The sequence below is a fragment of the Giraffa tippelskirchi genome, chromosome 10 (assembly GCF_054371585.1).
Source record: "Giraffa tippelskirchi isolate mGirTip1 chromosome 10, T2T-mGirTip1v1.2.pri, whole genome shotgun sequence".
Lineage (NCBI taxonomy): Eukaryota > Metazoa > Chordata > Mammalia > Artiodactyla > Giraffidae > Giraffa > Giraffa tippelskirchi.
Genome location: NC_137284.1, coordinates 1,728,634 through 1,751,619, shown reverse-complemented (window position 1 = coordinate 1,751,619; position 22,986 = coordinate 1,728,634). Strand labels below are relative to the sequence as shown.

Here is a 22,986-nt window from a genome sequence, read left to right as displayed (position 1 = left end):
GTTGGCAGCAATAAACTGAAAGAACTAAAAAAAAAAAAAGATTGCGGGGAGAAATATCAATAACATCAGAATCACAGATGACACCACCCTAATGGCAGAAAGTGAAGAGGAACTAAACAGCCGTTTGATGAAAGTGAAAGAGGCGAGTGAAAAAGCTGACTTAAAACTCAACGTTCAGAATCTAAGATCATGATGTTCAGTCCCATCGAGCACATGCGCTTCGTCACTCCATCGTGTCTGACTCTTTGCGGCCCCGTGGACTGCAGCCGCCAGGCTCCTCTGCCCGTGGGATTCTCCAGGCAAGAATACTACAGTGGGTTGCCATGCCCTCCTCCAGGGGATCTTCCCAACCCAGGGATCAAACCCATGTCTCCTCTGGCTCCTGCACTGCCGGAGGATTCTTTACCGCTGAGCCACCGGGGAAGCCCCGCAGCCATGAAGTTAAAAGATGCCTGGTCCTTGGAAGGAAAGCCATGACAAACCTAGACAGTATATTAGAAAGCAGAGACATCGCTTTGCTGACAAAGGTTTGTATAGTTGAAGCTACGGTTTTTCCAGTAGATATGTACGGATGTGAGAGTTGGACCATAAAAAAGACTGAGTGCCAAAGAACTGATGCTTTCAAACTGTGGTGCTGGAGAAGACCCCTGAAGAGCAAGGAGATCAAACCAGTCAATTCTAAAGGAAATCAACCCTGCATATTCATTGGAAGGACTGATGCTGAAGCTGAAGTTCCAATACTTTGACCACCTGATGCCAAGAGCTGATTCATTGGAAAAGACCCCAATGCTGCGAAAGGAGAAGGGGGCAGCAGAAGATGAAACTGTTAGACAGAAACACTGACTCAGTGGACATGAATTTGAGCAAACTCGGGGAGACAGTGGAGGACAGAGGAACCTGGCATGCTGTAGTCCACGGGGTCACAAAGAATCAGACACGACTTAGTGGCTGAACAACAACAACAAATATACAGAAATAGAATTAGTTTTGCGTATTGACTTTATACTGAGATCTTGTTAAATTCTCTTATCAGTTCTAGTTGTCTATAGTTTTTGCAGGAGATTTTCTATATAAAACATTCATGCCTTTGTGAATGGAGATGGTTTATTTCCTTTCCAATCTGTATGTCATTTGTTTCTTTTTCTTGTCTTATTACACTGACAAGGGCTTCCCTGATAGCTCAGTTGGTAAGGAATCTACCTGCAATGCAGGAGACCCTGGTTCGATTCCTGGGTCAGGAAGATCCACTGGAAAAGGGATAGGCTACCCACTCCAGTATCCTTGGGCTTCCCTTGTGGCTCAGCTGGTAAAGAATCCGCCTGCAGTGCGGGAGACCTGGGTTCGATCCCTGGGTTGGGAAGATTCCTTGGAGAAGGGAAAGGCTACCCACTCCAGTATTTTGATCTGGAGAATTCCCTGGACTGAATAGTCCATGGGGTTAGAAAGATTTGGACATGACTGAGCGACTTACACTTTCAGGCCTTCAGTAAAACGCTGAACGGGAGCCGTGAGCACAGCCAGCCAGGCCTTCTCCCCAGTCGTGGGGAAGAGCGTTCACTGTTTTCCATTTAGTATGTTACCTTTTCTTTTTTTGAAGATGCCTTTTATTAGGTTAAGGAAGTTCTCTTATATTCCTGCTTTTCTCAAAGTTTTTTTTTGTTATAATTATGATTGAATATTGAGTTTTTTGGGTTTTTTCAGCTTTTGATTCCTGTGTTTTGAACCTCTGCTGTTTGGAACATGCACATGTAAGATTGTTCTCTTCTCTTGGAAAACTGATCCTTTTATCGATGTGTGATATCTGTCGTACCCTTTGTAATATTTCTTGTTCTGAAGCCTACTTGGCCTGAGATGAGTATAGCCCCTCCAGCTCCATTCTGATAAGTGTTTGTAGACATGTTTTCCCCAACCTTCTACTCTCAGCCTACTTCTGTCTTTTTATGAAGTGAGTTTCTCATAAACAGCATCTAGTTGAGTCTTAATTTGTTTATTCAATTTGATAATCTCTTTTAATTAGTGCATTGAAATTGTTTAAATTGAATGAAAGTGAAAGTTAAGTCGCTCAGTGGTGTCCGACTCCGTGACCCCATAGACTGTAGTCCGCCAGGCGTCTCTGTCCATAGGATTCTCCAGGCAAGAATACTGGAGCGGGTTGCCTATTTCCTTCTCCAGGAGATCTTCCTGACCCAGGGATCGAACCCAGGTCTCAAAATGAGTGGGATTACCTATATGTTTGGATTAAACTTTACAGTCTCGCTGGCTCTTTCCCACTTTTTCCAGCTGTTATTTGTTTTCCCCCTTTCTACCCTCTTTAGGATTAACTATTTGTTAGTGTTTCATTTTATCTTCCCTGTTGCCTTGTTGTTTATACCTTTTTTTCTAAAACAAGTAGTAGTTACCCTGTGTTTTGTGATACACTTCTTTAGACAATGTTTAAATGTGTTTATTTGTTTTTGGCTGTGCTCCCCTTTTGTTAGCTGGGTCTTCACTGCTGCACACGGGCTTTCTCTGGTTGCAGCGGGCAGGGTCTGCTCTTCATTGTGATGTGTGGGCTTTTCATCGTAGTGGCTTCTCCTATGCGAGCACGGGCTCTAGAACTCAGGCTTAGCAGCTGTGGTGCACAAGCTTAGCTGCTCCACTGCATGTGAGATCTTCCTGGACCATCAATCGAACCTGTGTTCCCTGCATCGGCAGGCGGACTCTTATCCATCGCTCCACCAGGAAAGTCCGGTACACGTCTTCACTCAGTCTACCAAATGCTGTCACATCGCTCGATGTGTCATGTGAGGAATTTACAATTGCATATTCTCAATTCCTCCCTTATTTGTGCTATTGTTGCCATGAATTATAGTTGCACTATGCTATAGATATATGTTACATTATTGCTGTTTTTTTCTTTAGGCCAGTTATCTTTTAGAGCAACTAAACTGAGGAAGAAATAAATTTCATTTTTGCTGTTATTTGTTCCATTTTCAGTGCTCTTTCTTTCTTTGTGAAGATCCGAATTTCCATATGACATCATGCTCCTTCTACTCAAAGAACTTCCTTTAATATTTCCTATAAAAAAGATTTTATAGCAATGGATTATCTGGTTTTTGCTTTCTTATAAATATTTTATTGTTGTTTAGTTGGTAAGTCGTGTCTGACTCTTTGCAACCTCGTGGACGGCAGCATGCCAAGCTTTCCTGTCCTTCACTATCTCCTGAAGTTTGCTCAAGCTCATGTCCATTGAGTCAGTGATGCTATCCAACTATCTCATCCTCTATTGCCCCATTCTCCTCTTGCCCTCAATCTTTCCCAAATCAGGGTCTTTTCAAATGAGTCAGCTCTTCGCATTAGGTGGCCAAAGTATTGGAGTTTCAGCTTCAGCATCAGTCCTTCCAATGAATATTCAGGACTGATCTCCTTTAGGATGAACTGGTTTGATCTCCTTGCAGTCCAAGGGACTCTCAAGAGTCTTCTCCAGCACCACAGTTCGAAAGCATCAATTCTTTGACACTCCGCCTTCTTTATAGTCCAACTTTCACATCCATACATGACTACTGGAAAAACTGTAGCTTTGACTATATGGGCCTTTGTCAGCAAAGTGATATCTCTACTTTTTAATATTCTGTCTATGTTTCTCATAGCTTTCCTTCCAAGAAGCAAGCGTCTTCTAGTTTCATAGCTGCGGTCACTGTCTGCGGTAATTTTGGAGCCCAAGAAAATAAAGTCTGTAACTGTTTCCATCTTTTCCCCATCTATTTGCCATGAAGTGATGGGACTGGATGCCATGATCTCAGTTTTTTGAATGTTGAGTTTTAAGGCAGCTTTTTTGCTCTCCTCTTTCACCTTCATCAAGAGGCTCTTTAGTTCTTCTTCACTTTCTGCCATAAGGGTGGTGTCATCTGCATAACTGAGGTAATTGATATTTTTCCCGGCAATCTTGATTGCAGTTGGTGGTTCATCCAGCCCGGCATTTCACATGGTGTACTCTGCATATAAGTTAAATAAACAGAGTGACAATATACAGCCTGGAAATGCTCCTTTCCCAGTTTTGAACCAGTCCATTGTTCCGTGTCCCTTGCTTTGTCTATGATCTAAAGGATGTTGGCAGTTTGCTCTCTGTTTCCCATGCCTTTTCTGAATCCAGTTTGTATATCTGGAAGTTCTCAGTTCACGTACTGCAGAAGCCTAGCTTGGAGGATTTTGAGCATAAAGGTTTTACTTCTCTCTCTCTTTTTTTTTTGGAAATATATTTGCAATGAGTGTAGAATTCTGGGTCAAGAGTCTTTTGTCCCCTTTCACCCTCAGCTTACCTGGTCTCTGATGAGAAGAACGCTGTTAATGTCCTTTCCCTCTGAATGCGAGTACTTTGTTTTCCTGGCTACTTTCAAGATTTCCTCTTCTGTTGTGGGTTTTCAGCATCTGAATGTGATTGCCTTGGGTTCTTTTTTATGGTATTTGCCTTGCTTGGAGTTCTCCAAGCTTCTTAGATGTGTGATTTGTTGACACTGAAACTGCTGGTCACTCAGTCGTGTCCGACCCTTTGCAACCCTGTGGACTGTAGCCTCTGTCCACGGGCTTCTCTAGCTAATCCTGGAGTGGGCAGCCATTCCCTTCTCCAGGTGTGATTTGTTTTCGTCAGTAATTCTGTGAAATTCTCATCCATTCTGTCTCCGGCTGTTTCTCCTGCGCTGTTCTTCCTCTCTCCTCTCTCTAAGATTCAGCTGTGTCTGTGCTCCATCCTTCCACCTTACCCACAGTTCTTGGATGCTTTGTTCTATTTTTTCTCCCTCTTTTATTATTTTTCTTCCTTGTGTTTCAGTTTGAGTGTTTTCTGTGGCCCCATCTCCAGGTTCCCCAGCTCTTTCCTTGACTGTGTCAACGTTACTGATGAACCCGTGCTTTCTGTTATGGCGTTTTTCATTCTAGCATTTCCATTTGACTTTTCCTTCGAGTTCCCACCTCTTTGCTGAAATCTCTTTGATCTTGCATGTTGCCCTCCTTCCCATTAGAATCTTTAACATATTTATCACATTTACTTAAAATGTCCTGAGAGTCTATTTCATGCCTGAGTCTGGTTGTTCTCACCGCTTTCTCTTGACAGGGTGTTGTCTTTTCTTGACTTTTTTACAGCTTCATAATTCTTGCTGAAACCCAGACATCTTGTGGAGGACAGCAGAGACTGGGGTAAATAAGTTTTTTAAAAATAATTTTTAAACAATATTTATTCATTTGACTGTGCTGGGTCTTGCAACATGCAGTATCTTTCATCGTGGCATGCAAACTCTTAGCTGTGGCATGTGGGATCTAGTTCCCTGACAAGGGGTCGGATCTGGGCCCCCTACACTGGGAGAAAGGAATCTTAGCCACTGGACAACCAGGGAAGTCTCCTGGGGTAAACAATTTTATGCCGGGAAATGAGGATGTCCTTCTTTTTGATGGGGTTTTCCTAGTAGCTCAGCTGGTAAAGAATCTGCCTGCAACGCAGGAGACCCCAGTTCAATTTCTGGGTCAGGAAGACCCGCTAGAGAAGGGATAGGCTACCCACTCCAGTATTCTTAGGCTTCCCTGGTGGCTCAGATGGTAAAGAATCCACCTGCAGTGCAGGAGACCTGGGTTTTATCCCTGGGTTGGGGAGATCCCCTGGAGAAGGGAAAGACTACCCACTCCACTATTCTGGTCTGGAGAATTCCACGGAGTGTACAGTCCATGGAGTTGCAAAGAGTCGGACACAACTGAGCGACTTTCACTTTCTTTTTGATGCTGTTTCATTGTGGAGATTGCAGTCAATCTGGTTGGGAATGGAGCTGGGTTTGGGTGTTGTGTTGCCATGGTTACCCTCAGACACACCGCCACCTGCATCAGATTCCTTCTGCATCACCTTGTGTTTGGTGTGCAAACAGTCCTTCCCGGCAGGCATCAGCTCCACCTCCAGCCTGAAGCATTACCTCTGTGCTGGGCCTCCGATGGTGCGTCCTTCTGCGCCCCCGGAACTTTGCCTGCGATGTTCCACCATCACCTGTTACTCGTCAGCCTGGTGGTAGGCCTGGGGCTGTTCTCTGTTTTTCTGATTAATGCTGTATGTTGTGGGTAAAGCCTTCTCAAGACTCCAGTCCCAGGGTGTGCGTCTTATCTCTCTGCTGGGGCTGTGGGGTCCCGAGGACTCTTTCCCCAGCTTCAGTGGGTCTTTACCGGGGCCCCAAGTGTGACAGTGTGTCTGCACTGGCCCCACCATCTCAGGCTTGTGCCCCAGAGGGGAGATGCAGGGAGTAAGTAGGCCGGGGGGCTTCCCTGCCTTTGGTGTGGTCCACCATCCCAGGGCCACACACAAGGGGTGCTCTCATGAGAATCCTCTGCGAGTGTCCCCAGGGTCCATGGGGTCCTGCAGCTGGCTGTGCGTCTCCCTTACGTCCGCGTCCTCAGCGGTCTTGTGCCCTCTCCTGAGCCCTTGTCGGCTCTCATGAATGCCTGGAGACTTTCAGCCCATGCTTCTCCGGGGTCCTCTGCCCCGGTCGGCGGGGGCTCATGCTGTCTCCTCTCGCAGATGTGTCTACAGGGACCCTGTGACCCCAGCTCTCCGGTGGTCCCCAGGAAAGCTGTGAATTTCAGGTTGTTTGGTGCCTCTTGTTTTCTCCTTGTGGAGGGAGGGGTGCTCTCTGCGTTGCAGGGGTAAGTGGGGAGTCTCCTCTCACTTCTGCTTCTGAGGAGCCTCACAAGCCCCTTCCCAGGGGGGCTCACCTCACCCTTCTGTGGGGCACCCGCCCATCCTTAGCCCTTTGCACAATGGGACAGCCAGGGGCCGAAGGGGCAGGCGCCCAGCCCCAGCACTCTGTAGGGCTGGGGTCAAGCCGAGTCTGGGACACGTTCTCAACCTGGAGGCTCTGGAACTGCCAGGGGCACGTCCTCAGAGGGGAGCCTGGGGGTGGTCTGGGGGTCTGGAACTTCTGCTGCTTCTTGGATGCTCCCTGACCTGGCCCCTCCTGGGGTCACCACCTATTCCGGGGAGCCTCTGATGCCACCTGGGGCCCATAGGTGCCAAGGCCCATCCCTGGAAGTGCAGGCAGACTGGGGTGTTGAGTGTGACGTATGGGGACTTAGTGACAGCCTGGGGCTCAGTCAGGCCAGGAGGGTTGGGTCAGGTTTCGGGTTCCCCCCAGAGCACCCTACCCCCACTCGGGTTCCCCCCAGGGCACCCTACCCCCCCCTCGGGTTCCCCCAGAGCACCCTACCCCCCCCCAGGGTTCCCCCCAGAGCACCCTACCCCCCCCCGGTTCCCCCAGAGCACCCTACCCCTCCACCCCTCCTTCCGCTCCTCTCTCTCCCACTCTAGGTTAAACCCCTAGCGGCCTTGACTTATCATGCTGGCTCTGGGTTTTGTGCCTGTTCAGTGAAGTGTGGGTGTGGGTCTCCAAAATGCCCACGGGGGTCCCCCGAGCCCCAGACACCCCCTCCCACCCCCTTGGACAACAGTATCCTTGTGTGGATTTGTGGGCCCAGAGCCCCTGGACCAGGGGGCAGCTCTTCCTTTAGTGTCCCCTGCTGGACGCACCCCCCCTCCCAGAACCAGGACGTTTACACCCACAGCCTAAAGCTGCTGAATATGGAATCCCAAAGCTGCTTCTCTCTCCGCTCGGATGGATGGCCAGTACAGTCCTCGAGGCTCTGCCCACTGGAAGACTCCCCCGTATCTGCTGTTTAGTCCACCACCGTCAGCGGCCCAGGGAGGGCGGCGGTGTGGGGCAGCCTCCGGTCTTCCGCAAATATGGCTCGCCAAGAGGTCAAGGACTCACACTCAGGCTTCCCCTCCCCTGTCCCCAGCTCTGGGGGGCCTCCCCAGAAGGCAAGGGCCGTGACCTGAATGCAACATTGGCGGATGGTGTGGGGAGGGGTCCTTGTTTCCATGGCTTTCCTGGGCCCTCTGCTTGACCCAGTCACAGACGCAGCTCTGTTTCCTGATGGACCACTGCCCAGCCGACCTGATCTTACGACTTGGTGGGTCTGACAGAAGCCAGTGGGCTTTCCAAATGACTCAGTGGTAAAGAATCCGCGTGCAATGCAGGAGCCGCAGGAGACCCGGGTTCAATTTCTGAGTCAGGAAGATCCCCTGGAGGCGGGTATGGCAACTCACTCCGGTATCCTGGCCTGGAGAATTCCATGGACAGAGGAGCCTGGCGGGCTACAATCCATAGGGTCACGAAGAGTCAGACATGGCTGCAGTAACTTAGCACGCACGCATGCCCAGAAGCCAGCTCGTGGTGGGTGTTTATGACCATGAGGTCACTGGGGGTCAGCGGTCAGGCGCGGTGTCTCTGCCAGGGGCCCCCACCTTGCTCCAGAGCCCGAGGGGCCTGTGCTGTGTCTCTCCTATGGCTCCTGCCAAGGGCTCTGCGCGTTCAGTGTCCTTCTCCACTGTAGACAGCCTAGGTGCCAGGGCATCTGCCAAGTTTTATGGCAAAGATTGTGAACGTATTAGACCCCTCAGTCTTCATGGAGTGTATCTCCCACCGTGCAGGGTTCGCCTGTCTTAGCTGGTGCATCCACAGTACTTGCCCCTCCCTGTCCATCATACCCAGTTACCACAGTGCCATCCAGGTGGCGAACGAGAGCGATTATCTGTGAAATGTCCAGAGGGCATTTTCCCTGTGGACGGTATCGTGACAGAGAGCCGGAGTATTACCATATTCCCGGGGCAGGACCGTGAACACACGCTGTTGCCCCTTGTGTGAATGCGGACTGCTTCCGAGACTCTGCTGAGAAGAATCCATCAACCGAGGCCCGCCACACTCCTGAGACTGTTCGTGTGATCTCGTGAGCCCCTCCGCCCTGCCCACGTTTGCACTTGGAGCTGCTCCCGACATACTTGAAGTGTGAGGTGTCCACAGGCGGAGGACAGAGGGTGAGCTGAGCAAAGACGTGGCGGGGATCGCTCCCCGGGCGTCAAGTCTTTGAAGGTATCGTTAGTCTCAGGCACTTCCCCCTGAGAAATTACACCTTTTACAGCTTCACTGCAATATGACTGACATCTAGACTGTGCACAGTTAAAGGGCGCAGTCTGCTAAGTTCTGACCCACGTGTATAACTGGGAAACCATCTCCACAATCAAAAGACAGCGCGTTCTCATCACCCCTCAGGTTTCTTTACGCTTTCTAGCCCCTTTCTCTCGCCCCCCTCCCCGACCTTAGGTAACCACTGATCCGCTTTCTTTTTTTCTAATTTTTTAAAATGGAAGTATAGTTGATGTACAGCATTATACAAGTTACAGATGTACAGTATAGTGATTCACAGTTTTTAAAGGTTATGCTCCATTTATAGCACTACAAAATATTACCTGTACTTCCTGTGCTCTACGATATATCCTCGTAGCTTATTTTATAGTCCCTCTTCATCCCCTACCTCTGTCTTGCCCTGGCTGTCTTCCTTCGCCCCACTGATAACTGCTAGTGTGTGATCTACATCTTTGAGTCTCCCTCTTTTTTTGTTATATTCGCTCGTGTGTTGTATTTTAGGGCGTCCCTGGTGGCTCAGACAGTAAAGAATCTGCCTGCAATGCAGGAGAACCGAGCTCAATCCATGGGTCAGGAAGATCCCCTAGAGAAGGGAATGGCTAGTTGTATTTTATAAATTCCACATATAAATGATGTCATACAGTATTTGTCTTTCTTTGTGTGACTTATTTCATGTAGTGTGATACCCTACAAGTCCACCCATGTTGCTGCAAATGGAAAAATTTCATTTTTAATGGCTAAGTAGTATTCTATAGATGTATGTGAAGTGAAAGTCGTTCAGTCGTGTCCGACTCTTTATGATCCCATGGATTATACAGTCCATGGAATTCTCCAGATCAGAATACTGGAGTGGGTGGCTTCTCCAGGGGATCTTCCCAACCCAGGGATCAAACACAGGTCTCCTGCATTGAGGGCAGATTCTTTACCAGCTGAGCCAGCCACAAGGGAAGCCCAAAGTGAAAGGCGTGTCCGACTGTTTGCGACCAGGAGGATTCTTTACCAACTGAGCTATGAGGGAAGTCCATAGATGTATTCTCACATCTTCTTTGTCCAGTTGTCTGTTGATGGACGCTCAGGGTGTTTCCTTATCTTGACTTTTGTAAATAACGCTGCTCTGAACATCGGGAGGCATGTATCTTTGTGAATTAATGTTTTTGAGGTTTTTTTTTTTTTTTAATATACAGTATACCCAGGAGTGGAGTTGCTGGGTCATATCGTGATTCTATTTTTAGTTTTTGGGGGACCTTTATACTGTTCCCTGATATCTCAGGAAGATTTGCCGGAGAAGGGATAGGATACCCACTCCAGTATTCTGTTGGACGTGACTGAGCAACTTTCACGCACTCCATACTGTTCTGTATGGTGTCTGCACCGATGTACGTTCCCACCAGCAGTGCACGGGGTTCCCTTTGCTCTGATCCTCTTGACCACTGGTCTGCTTTCTGTCGCTGTAGATGAGTTTTCATTTTCTAGAGTTTTGTGCCCATGGAATCTTGCAGTGTGTATTCTTCTATTATACCTCTTTTTCTCTGCACACTTATTTTGAGATTCATCAATATTGTTCAGTGAATCCATAGTTCATGCCTTTTAACTGATGAGTAATATGAATGAATGTTTTATTTTGACATTTGCTTGTTGAAGGCATTTGGGTTGTTTCATTTGGGCTACAAACAATGCTGTCGACATCCACGTACACGTGTGGATACTTTTATTTCTCTTGGATAAATACCTATGCCTGGAATGCCTGTGTCATATGGTAGGTGTCTGCTTAGCTTTTTAAGAAACTGCTCATCTGTTTTCCAAAGTGGTTGTACCATTTTCCATTCCTATCGGTAGTGTGCGAGAATCTAGTTTCTCATATTCTCACCAAAACTTGGCCTAATCGTTTTTTTAAAATTTTAGTCATTCTTATAGCTGTGTAGTGATATCTCATTATAATTTAAATGTGTACTTTTCCAATGACTAATAATTTTGAGCATGTTTTCAGGGGCTTATTTACCATCTTTTGGAGTAATTTTTTTTTTTCCCCTTAATTCTTTGTCCAGCTTTACAGGACTCTTTGTTTTCTTATTACTGACATTTGAAATTTCTTGGTATATTCTGAATACAATTCCTTTGTCAGAATATGATTTACGGGACTTCCCTGGCAGTACAGTGGATAAGATTCTTCCTGCCAGTGCAGGGGACACAGGTTCGATCCCTGGTGCAAGGAGATCTCGTGCGCTGTGGAGCAACTAAGCCCCCCGTGAGTCACAGCGACTGGTCCTGTGGGCTACAAGTCTGAAGCCCGTTTGCTGGAGCCTCTGCTCTGCGACAGGGGAAGCCGCTGCAGGGAGAAGCCGCTGCAGGGAGAAGCCGCTGCAGGGAGAAGCCTGTGCACCCAACAAAGAGCAGCCCCCACTCGCCCGACTAGACAAGAGACCCAGCGCGGCAAAGCACTGACTGAAAAGAGCATGATTCACAAGTGATTTCCGTCAGCCCGTGGTTTGTATTTTAATTCTCTTCATACTGCCTTTCAAAGACTAGAAGTTTAAAGTTTTCATGAAATCTAATTTATCCATTTATTTTTGTTTCCTGAGGTTGTTTTTGGTGTCTAACACAAGGTCTCAAAGACCTTCTCCTTTGTTTTCTTCTAGACGTTTCGTAGCTTTAGGTCTCATATTAGGTCTCTAATTCGTATGAGTTAATTTTTGTAGACTGTATGAGGTATGGGTCTATTAATGTCAGTTAAGTCAAGTTAGTCACATATTTTGTCAAATCCCTTATATTCTTATCAATTTTCTGTGTACTTCTGTCTATTACTGAAAGCCGGATATTGAATCTCCTACCACAACATGAATTTGTCTTATTTCTCCTTATTTGATCAGTTTTGCTTCATTTGTTTGAAGTTGTGTTATTAGGTGCATAAACATTTAGGACTGTTATATCCGCTTGAAGAATCGACCCTCTGTTGCTATGAAATGACCTTCTTTATCACTGATAATATTCTTCACTCTTATTACCTTTCTAACATTCATATTGCCATTCCAGCTTTCTTTGGCTTAGGGGTAGCTTGGCTTGTATGTTTTCATCCTTTAACTTTTCACCTATTTGTGTCTGTATACATAAGAAAGTGCACTTTGGGGACAGGCAGCATTAGTTGTGTCTTGCTTTTTTATTCAGTCCAACAATCACTACCTGTTAATGTGGGTGTTTAGACCATTTATATTTAATGTGGTTGTTGACAAGGTTGGATTTAAATTCATTATCTTACAGTTTGTTTTCTATTTGTTCCATCTTTGAGTTTTTTTCATGATTTATTTTCTTTGTTGGCTTATTATCTATAATCATTTGTTTTATTTTTGTGGTTGCTTCAGGATGTTTCCTGGTGGCTCAGCTGGTAAAGAATCTGCTTCCAATGTGGGATACCTGGGTTGGATCCCTGGGTTGGGAAGATCCCCTGAAGAAGGGAACAGCTACCCACTCCAGTATTCTGGTCTAGAGAATTCCATGGACTGTACAGTCACGAAGAGTCAGACATGACTGAACCATTTTCACTTTCCCTTTTCAGGATGTCTCATAGAAATATTGATCTTACTGCAGTGTGCCTTCAAGTGACATTATATCACATCCCATATGGTATAAAAACCTTAACCAGTGTATTTCCATTTCTCCCCCTCTCCTTTACATTACTGTTGTCACACATTTCACTTTTATGTGCTATAAATCCCACACTGTACCGCTATTAATTTCATGTAAGTCACATTTTAGATAAAATTTTTATTTCAGAATAGTTTTAGATTTTAAGAAAATGTTTAAAGTAAGAACACAGTTCCAACTACTCCATACTCAGTCTCCCATGTCCTTAACATCTTACATTATTATGGTGCATCTGTCACAATTACAGTTATGTCTAAAGGATATTTAAATAATAAGAAAAAAGTACGTATTTTCTTATGTAGTTACCATTTTGTGCTCTTTGCTTTTTGGTGTCACTTTCCTTCTGTCTGAAGAATTTCCTTTAACATTTTTTGTAGTGAAGGTCTGCTGGGAATTAATTTTCACAGCTTTTGTATGTCTAAAATGTTTTTATTTCACTTTTATTTTGGAGAGACATTTTCGCTGGACGTGGAATTCTCAGTGGACACTCTTTCTCTTTCAATCCTCTTCCACCATCTTATCATCTCTTGTGTCATTTCTGATTTCCTTTGGGATGGACTGGTTTGGTCTCCTTGCTGTCCAAGGGACTCTCAAGAGTCTTCTCCAGCACTACAATTCAAAAGCATCAATTCTTTGGCGCTCAGCCTTCTTGATGGTCCAACTCTCATCTGTATACGACCACTGGAAGAACCATAGCTTTGACTATGAGAACCTTTTTGGGCAAAGTGATGTCCCTGGTTTTTACTGCTTTGTCTGGGTTTGTTGTAGCTTTAACCCCCTGAAGAGTGTTCTGTGCGGCACTGTGGAAAGGCCCCTCCTAGGTGGAGGGCCGGCCTGTCTGGGGGGCCCCTATGTGTATTCCTCAGTGATTACCCTTCACCCCCCAACCCTCACGCCCCGTCCACCCTGCCGTCAGGGCCAAGAATGGATCTTCCGGAGCTCTTCCCCACGAGAACCTGGCGGAGTCCCAGGAGGTCTAGACTGCATCCTCCAGGAGACTCGCTCACAATGCCGTCCACACTCAGCCTCCGGCAGCTGGTCAGCATGACCGCGTGAGTGTCTCTGGCTGTTCCTGGCTCGTGGCCTCTGTCCCCGGAAGGCAGGTCTGCGCTGTGACTCATCAGATCTGTGGTCTCCTAACTTTAAGGGAGACGTTTTGCCTCATAACCTCAGGTCTTTGATAGATCCGAGAAAAGTTAATGATTTTTCGCCTGGTTTGGCTTTTTCTCGTGGAAGGAGTGTAGCTCTTTATTGGCTGGAGCTGAACACAGACCCACTGTTCTTCAGATATCGTCCCTTTCCCAGTCCTCCCACGAGAACTCTGATCACTCGTGTGTGAGGCCTCCTGTGGTGGGTCCCCCAGTGCACTGGCCATTTGCTCACATTCTTTTTCCTCTCTTTCATTTGGAATGTTTTCTCCTGGTCCATCGTCGGCGATCACGGCCAGTGCGTCTTCACCTCCACCTCGGCCCTGTTGACGCCTGGATCTCCACTGGCCCGGTTTGCGTGGTTTCTGTGTCTCTGGCCGGCTGCGCGATGCAGTCATGATAACCGGCCGCCATTGCACTGACCCTACCTGCCTTTTCCAGCAGCGGGCGCGCTCTGGCTGGTCCGTGCACCCCTTCTCTGTGGGTCTCGTCTCTTCCTGCTGCCTTGCGTGCTGCCCAGCTTCCCATCTGCGTGGATGGCGTGAGTCTCACCGTGCTGGATGCCGGGTGTCTCTGCGTGGATCTGCTTTATTCCGGAACGCAGTGGATCGTCCCTTATGGGTCTTGCTTTACGACGTGCTAGGCAGGTCCGGATCACCGGTCTCTGGGACTAACTATTCCCCACTGCGGAGGCAGGACCCTTGGGGCTACTGACGCCCCGCGACTCGTGAGACTCTCGGGCTGGTTGGTGGGCTGGCACTGTTTTTGCTCTGAGTGGACGGCAGGGCCTCTTGCCCGCATCCCCCGGTGCGTCCACTCCCGGCCTCGGGCCAGTGCCTTCCAGCCTGTGCTGCTCACTTGTCTGCCGCATATTTGAGACCCTTCCGCAACCCTCTAGGGCTCTCTGTCCGTACAGCGCTTCCTTCTGGCCTGCAGACCCAAGCTGTCTCGGTCTCCCCAGATCCCACTCAGGGTCCCACCCTGTCTCTGCTGTGGCCTGGACACTCTCTCGAGGCCATGAACTAGGGTTTCGGGGGTCACCTCGTCTGTTCCCCAGCTCTTGGGAATCGCTATCTTATACATCTATGGGCTTCCCTGATAGCTCAGTTGGTAAAGAATCCACCTGCAATGCAGGAGACCCCGGTTCAATTCCTGGGTCAGGAAGATCCCCTGGAGAAGGGAATGGCCACCCACTCCCGTATTCTTGCCTAGAGAGTTCAATGGACAGAAGAGCCTGGCAGGCTATGGTCCACAGGGTTGCAAGACTGAGGGGCTAACACTTCCACTAATAGTTTTCTCCATCTTGGCCAGAGGTGGATGACGGCCCTCTGGCTTTGGGGCAGGGGCAACAGTCTGGGGACTCCACCAGCTCTCGCCTGCTACGGAAGGTCAAGAGGCCACGTGCAGGCCCACCACTGCCAAGTGGGTCCATGGTGATTATTCAGCAGGAAGGGCCTGTGAAGACAGATCTGGGTGGGCAGCTGTCTCCTGCCTCACCTGCTGCTTCTCCATCGGTCCGAGGGTCTCAGCGTTAGTGGGAAAGCAGAGCGGGTGCAGCAGCCCTGCAGACCCCGGGCGCCTCAGGCCCCAAGGAGACGGCCTGATCCAGCAGCTGTAGGTCCCCCGAGGCGAGGGACCGAGGGACACATGCCTGGGTGCTCTTGGCTGTGTCGTGGGCCCTCCCACGGGGACCCAGCTTCTCCTCCTGCTGGTGTCTGGGTCTGAGAACGGGCTCGGTCTGGGAACTGGTCGGGGTCTGCCCTGGGAAGGACGACCTCCACCCGGGTCACCTGCCCTCCTCTCCCGCTTACCCACCCCTCTCACCTCCCCACAGACCCTACAGGGCAGGCCCCTGGTGCCTTTTCAGCTTTGCTGCCTGTACAAGTCAGCTCAGGCCACCATCACAAAGGCCCACAGCCAGGCAGCTTAGACAGCCTGATTCCCTGTCTCTGGTCCTGGAGGCTGGAACCCCAGACCCGGGTGTGGGCGGGGCTGGTCCTCCTGAGGCCTCCCTCCTGGGCGTGCAGACGGCTGTCTTCTCCCCGTGTCCTCACAGGGTCGTCCCTCTGAGTGTGCCTGTGTCCTGACCTCCTCTTCCTATAAGGACCACAGTCACATTGGATTAGGGCCCCACCCTAGTGACCCCATTTTAGCTCCTTAAAGGCCCAGCTCCTAACACAGTTACCTTCTGGGTGCTGGGGGTCAGGCCTTGGACTTGTGAATTCTGGGGTCACAGGTCAGCCTGTAACTCTGCCCGTCACGAGCCCGTGGCCTCCCTGCTTCTGGCAGATAGGCGCTGCCCTGCTCTATTCTGGGATTCTCTCTGCCTTGTTGCAGCTGGAGCCCAGCTCTGTCACAGCCACCCCACCCCCAGCAGCCCGCTCTCCGGGGATGACCCCTGCCCAAGCCCTGGTGATGCTGGCACCCCCACTGGCCCCTCCTGCTGCCTTGGTAAGCGGAGTGTGCTGGGGGCCTCCCACTAGCATGGCTGCGGGTGTCCTGGCCTTACCCACAGACCTGTGTGAGCTGCCCACCTTCCTCCGCTGTCTGCTGCTCAGCCCTGGCCTCTGGGCATCCTTTACGGCGAACCTCTGCTCCTCCCTGCCTCCGAGGGCCATCACTGCAGTGAACTCAGGGTCCCCACTTGGAGGTCAGATCCCGTGTCCTAGGAAATGAGCCCTGATAAACAAGCTCTCCCACCCCTGGGCAACGCTGCTGCTTTGAGCTCCTCCAGGCCCCGGGGTCCCCGCTGGCCAGCCCTACGTCTCCCTGGGGTATGACCCTCCCACCCTCATCAAGGCCGGCCCTTCCCGGCTGATCATGCCGAGAATGTAGCTGTGGGTCTGGGGGCCTGGTAGGGTGGTGGGGTGGACACTGAGGAGGGCACCTGCCTCACTTAGGTCCCCACGTGGTCTTTGAGCAACATGTGGCCCCACCTTCCAAGGGGGGCTTCTCTGCAGGCCCAGGGGCTGAGGAGTCGGGTGCAAATGTCTCAGGTGGGAGGATCTCACAGCATCTTCCTCGTGGGGACACTTGCCCAGGGCCTGCGGGCCTCCCACAACCCATCCTGGGCTGCCTAGGCCTTGCCGCCTCTGCCTCTGGGTTCTGCCGGGAGGCCCTGGGACTCACACTCGACTTTCAACTGCAGATTACAGATTCGTAGATCTGAGCTGGCTGCCTGATCCATTGCCCTTGGGTTCAGCTCTCTCTGAGGTTCTTAGGGGCTGCAGACCAACGCTGGCTGGGGGTGCCCACCCAGCTCTGTGCAGCAAGGCGGGTGGGCATGGCCTCCCAGAGCAGCTGGGAGCAGTCGATAGCCCACCTCGGTGGCTGGGGGAGCGGTGCAGGGTGGGGGTTTCCATGTCCCAGAGTCAGTGCCCACAGTCAGCCTGCAGGCGGGCTAGGCTCAGGGACACTGCCTTGGACCCCAGAACACCGGGCAGCCTGACGCCCTGGAGCCCCTCCTGAGCATGCGAGGTGGCCGGGCCCAGCCAGGCTCGGCGTCCCGGCCCCGGGTGGGCAGGCTGCAGGGGCGTGTGCGTCTGCACGTCCGTGGTCTCCCTGTCCCGGCAGGTCGGTCGCCCGGCACACCGGCTGCCTGGGGCTTTGAAGTGCGCGGCGTCTGTCTGAACCTGCCAGCCTGGGTGGACGCGGCTGAGGACGTGTGCCGGGCGTCGGTGTGGTTGTCTCTGCCCGCGGGCGGCGGGGGCAGAGGGTGGGTCCCGGCGGGCGTGGCCGCGGGTGTGGATGCATGTGCCCCTGCCGGGGGCTGGGCACGTGTCCCTGCGTGCTCTGTGTGCCTGCGTGTGCCGGCAGGTGCGGTGCCCCCGGGAGCTGGGGCGGGGAGCACGGGGAGGAACCAGCCGTGCCCAGGTTCCATCTCTCGTGGGTCACTCTGGGTGCCAGGTGGTCGTAACCACACACACACACACACACACACACACACACACACACACACACGTCTGTTTCATGCCTCTGCTTCTGGGGGGCTTGGAAAGAACCCGGGAGGGAGGAGGCAGCTCAAAATCTGCCCCCCCAAGTCCCAGAAGGTGCTGTCTGCCCAGGCCCACCCTCCAGAGCTCCCGGGGGACCGTCCCCTCTGGGCCTGACTGGGCGGGTCCAGGCAGAGCGAGCCAGGTGCCGCGCAGCCTCCAACGGACACCTGGCCTGGGCCCCAGCTGCGGTCACCCTACCCCCAGGTCACACCCTGCCCCTCCTGGGCCCAGTGTTGTTGACGGTGAGTGGGGAGCCCCAGTGGCTGCCACCCCAGCGCTTTTCATGTGGGGAGGCTCCCCACCCCATCCTCCTCCAGGGAGGTGTCCCGAGAGCCGCCGAGTCCAAGCGCGTCCCGCCAGCCTCGTGGCGTTGATGGAGCGCCTGCTGTCTGCACTGACTCTGCGGAGATCTGAGAGCGGGGCTCGGGTCCACGGCGGGGCGCAGTCACCTGGAGAGCGCCCGGCCTGAGCAGAGATTCCTCTCCAGAGCTCGCCTCTCGGCCTGGACGGGCTGGCGGCTTCCACGTAGGTGTCCATCCCGGGCGTGTCTGTCTGTCCCGCCGCTTCTGCACCCCTCGCAGGCAGCACCGACCGTGGCCTGTCTCCAGCCTCGACTTCTCCCCAGCAACGGCTCCCCGGCCCGTCCACCTGAAGGTCAACACGCTTCTCCAGGTGGACTTGTTGGGAGCCCACTCCTGGTGCCCCTCCACCTTGGACAGGCCCTGGGGATCTTCCCTCTCTGTGTGTGGGGATCCATCTTCTACTTTTGCATGGAATTTCGCTCCCTGAACACCCACATACGTACTGACCTGACGTCCTCTTCTTCCTCTCCACTAGGATGACTAGGACTGTTTCGTCCATGCCATCTCCTGTGCCCGAGTGGTGCCTGGCCTGAGCGTGAACCAGGAGTGAGGAGCAGGGCACAGGCCTGGCCTAGCGGCTGGAAAAGCTTCCCAAGGGAGTGGTGCTCGAGAAGTGTAACTCGGCTGGGATGCAGCACATGCCTGGCCCCCGTGGCTCGCCAGGCACGTCCTTCAGAGAACAGGGAGGGGCTGAGCTTAGCGCGTATCACCCAGCCAGCCTGGGGAGGTCCCGGGCCTCTAAGCACAGGGAGGTGCGTGTGGCCTGGCGTGCAGAGGCCACTCTGAGCTCCTGGAGGGGCTGACAGCCGGCGGGGGTTTAAGGGGAGTCGCAGCAGGTGCCATCACCCCCCTCATGAGGCATTGGGACTGCAGTTGGACAAAATGCACGGGAGGAGCCGATGGTCAGGATGGGGGGCAAGAAAGAGGCGGCTGCCGGCGGGGCAGGCCGAAAGCTGGTGTAGCTGCGGCATCGAGGAGGAAGAGCGGTGTCCAGCCCTGGGGCCCTGGCCTGGCACTGAGCCTGCCCTGCTGTCCATCACGGGAGAGGGGCAGTCGGACGGCAGGCGGCTTCTGGGGTCGCAGTCCAGGCGACAGGACTGGGTGGCCTGGGTGAGACAGCCAGGGTCTACGACTGGAAGGCTCGGAGATGTGGCACGGGAGCCCACCCAGGGGCAGCCCCGGGGCCCTGCCAGCTCTCGGCAGGTGGGGGACCGCTGGGGGGGAGAAAGCCCTAGGGGGCTGGGGAGGGTGGGGAGCAGTCACGGGGGGGTGAAGGCCAGACCACACCTGTGTCTAGAGAGCTGGTCCCTCTGCCCTGGGCAGGAGCCGGTCTGGACGTGTTGGGGCACAGCAAGGTGGCAGGAGGAGCCAGAGTGGGCGTCTTCACTCCTCCAAGACCTTTCTGGTGAAGAGGTTGGTGGAAGTTTTGGGGGGCAGGCTTCAGGGCAGGGTTTTTTTTTTTCTGATGGGGAGAAAACTGAGTGTGTCCAAAAGCCCTCTAAAGAAATGAGCCAGGTGTTCAGGGAGAAACACATGGGAGATGCAGACTCACATCACAGGGGAGAGCAGCCCGTCTGGGGAGGCACAGGCCGCTTCCGCCCCGCGAGGCTCCGGGGAGGCACAGGCTGCTTCTGCCCCGTGAGGCTCTGGAAAACGCAGAGCTACACATTCATGACAGATCAGGGGCTGGGGGAGGGATGACACGTGAGCACCGACGGCTTTAGGGCAGTGAAGCCCTCCACGTGCCATGACAATGAGAATACATGTCCTTATACGTTTGTCCACATCCATGGGCTTCCCATGTGGTCCCAGAGAATCCACTAATAATGCAGGAGCCACAAGGGATGCGGGTTCGATCCATGGGTGGGGAAGATCCCCTGGAGAAGGAAATGGCTACCCCTCCAGCATTCTTGCCTGGAAAATCCCTTGGACAGAGGAGCCGGGCGGGCTACAGTCCACGGGGTCACAAAGAGTCTGACACAACTTAGTGACTAAACGACAACAGCAACAGGTAGAATGTACAACCCTGGAGTGAGCCCTCACGTCAGCTGTGAGCCTCAGTTAATGATCTATTGGTGTGAATAAACACGTGGTCCATCCATACCATGGAATGTCATTTGGCCTTAAAAGAGAAGGACTCTCTGAGACACGGCGCGGCGTGATGCTCCGTGAAAGAAGTCAGGCTCTGATTCCACCCACGTGAGGTCCCGGGACGGGTCACATCCACAGAGACAGGGACTAGACGGTAGGGCAGGGGCTAGGGGAGGGGAGGGGAGTGAGTGTTTCGCGGAGACGGGGTGCCCGTCTGGGAGGATGAAGACGCTCAGGAGGTGGGTAGAGGGGATGGTAGCCCAACGACATGACTGTATCGAGTTGGCCAAAAAGTTCATTCGAGTTTTTCTCACCACCTTGTGAAAAACCCAGATGAATTTTTTGGCCAACTCAGTACTTAACCTGACAGCCCAGTTGGTAAAGAATCCGCCTGCAATGTGGGAGACCTGGGTTTGATCCCTGGGTTGGGAAGATCCCCTGCAGAAAGGAAAGGTTACCCACTCTAGTATTCTGGCCTGGAGAATCCCATGGACTGTATAGTCCATGGGGTCACAAAGATTCCGAGACGACTGAGCGACTTTCACTTTCAATACTTAAAGCCCCCGTACACTTAAAACATAGTTTAGATGGTACATTCTATGTTTTGTATATTTTATTGCAATAAAACTTTATGTATCACTATTGGCCAATCAGTTGTAACAGAGGTACCCGTGGATGGAAATTGCTAACAGAGGAAACTGTGTCTGGGGACCAGGGTGGGATATGGGAACTCTGTGCTTTTTCACTCAATTTTCTGTGAACCTAAAACTGCTCTTTGAAAAGGGCTATTAGCTCTTTTTAAAATTCTGCAGACTTGGGTCCAGTTGAGGGGGGCTTTGAATACTCTGGAGGGAGGTGAGGGCCTGTCCAGGGTGGGGTCCCCAGGAGAGGGAAGCTGGAGGCAGGGGAGGCTGCAGAGGGTGAGGTGGCCCCCCGAGCACATCTCGGCTCCCACTGAGGGTGGGGTCAGCGGGAGGCAGAGGCACCTCCCCAGCACAAAGCCTGGGCTTGGTGGGTTGTGGGCCCAGGAGGGGAGGGTGGGGCCAGCTGGCTCCTGGAGACAGGGCAGTTCTGCCCTCGGACGGCAGTGCCCACCTGCCATAGAACTGGGTGCACCACGGCCCCTGGTCACTCACGTGTTCTGGGGACCGGCTGGCACGTAGTAGGTCTTTGGTGAAAAAGGAAGAGCGAACAAGATCGGAGGGACACAGGGCAGCGTGGTGATGGGGAGGCCCCCTCCCGAGGCTGCAGCCGGATCTGCAGGCACACAGCCACCCAGAGGCGGACTTGTTCTCCCAGCCGTCCGGGGAGACCCAGGCCAGGGAAGCCAGGTCACCTATCCAGTCATCACGGGCAGAGGTGAGCTCCGAGCCAGGCTGCCTGGCGCAGGGTTTGCGCCTCCCACCATGAGCCTCTGCAGGTTTCCCACACTCTGCAACCCACAGTCTATTCATCTACCACGATGCTTTTTTAAAAAAAAATGGGGGTAAAATTCACAGAACCTAAGTTTAACTATTTTACAGGGCAGCAGTAGTCATGTATGAATGTGAGAGTTGGACGGTGAAGAAAGCTGAGCGCCGAAGCATTGATGCTTTTGAACTGTGGTGTTGGAGAAGACTCTTGAGAGTCCCTTGGACAGCAAGGAGATCCAACCAGTCCATCCTAAAGGAGATCAGTCCTGAATAGTCATCGGAAGGACTGATGCTGAAACTCTAATACTTTGGTCACCTGATGCGGAGAACTGACTCATTGGGGAAGACCCTGATGCTGGGAAAGATTGAAGGCGGGAGGAGAGGGGACGACAGCAGATGAGATGGTTGGATGGCATCACAAATAGATGGACAGGAGTTTGAGCAAGCTCTGGAGTTGGTGATGGACAGGGAGGCCTGGCGTGCTGCAGCCCATGGGGTCGCACAGTCGGACACGACTGAGCGACTGAACGGACCAGCACTGAGGGCGCCGCTCCGTGTCCCAGCACGGTGCCGCCGCTGCTTCTTGCTCAGAGCCGTTTCTTCTTTCTTGTTAAAAACACTCATTTATTTATTTGGCTGCGTCTGGCCTCCTTTTCGGCACTCAGGAGCTTCGGGGCATTCTGCGGGCTCGCTCATTGCGCTGTAGGCTCTCCAGCTGGGCCGTGTGGCTCCAGAGTGCACGCTCAGCTTTCAGTAGTTGTGACACAAGGGCCTAGCTGCCCCCTGCATGCGCGATCTTCCCAGGCCGGGACTGAACCCGCGAGCCCTGCATCGCAAGCAGATTCTTAACCAGTGGGCCACGGGGAGGTCCCTCGGGGATGTTTCTATCACCCATGAGCACTCACCCCTAACTCCGGCCCCCAAACCTCCCGTCTGCCTTCAGCGTGCGAGTTTCCTGTTCTGGACAGTTCCTCTAAACCTCATCAAGTTTGTGCTAAAGCCCAGCTTCCCTCGGGCTTATCCATGATGCCACGTGTGCCAGGACCTTCTGCTTTAAGGCTGAGGGACACTGCCTTGCGGGACTGGGCCACAGCTGGATGGACACTGGGTTGCTTCCCCTCACTTGCTGTGAACATGGGTGAGGAAGTATGTCTTTGAGACACGGCTTTCAATTCTCGTGGATCTACACCTCGGGGCCTCACTGCTGGGTGGCACGGTGACTCTGTTTAACTTTTGAGGACCTACCTTGTTTGTCTTCTGTCTGTCCTCTCATGGATAAAAATAAGAGGCTTATGGAAGCTCACTGACATCACCGTTTTAGGAATCAGCGAACTAAAATGGACTGGAAT

The 22,986-nt window shown here is 52.2% G+C and overlaps 1 long non-coding RNA gene across 1 annotated transcript; it reads right to left on the bottom strand.

The window, feature by feature from the left end:
* Window positions 1-13,037: 13,037 nt before the first annotated feature.
* Window positions 13,038-16,442, bottom strand: LOC145523118 (uncharacterized). Its single transcript, XR_014066361.1, has 2 exons — window positions 16,312-16,442; window positions 13,038-15,874 (listed from the first exon to the last, which is right to left on the bottom strand). It is a non-coding gene; the product is annotated as an uncharacterized LOC145523118 (long non-coding RNA).
* Between the last annotated feature and the right edge of the window lie 6,544 nt (window positions 16,443-22,986).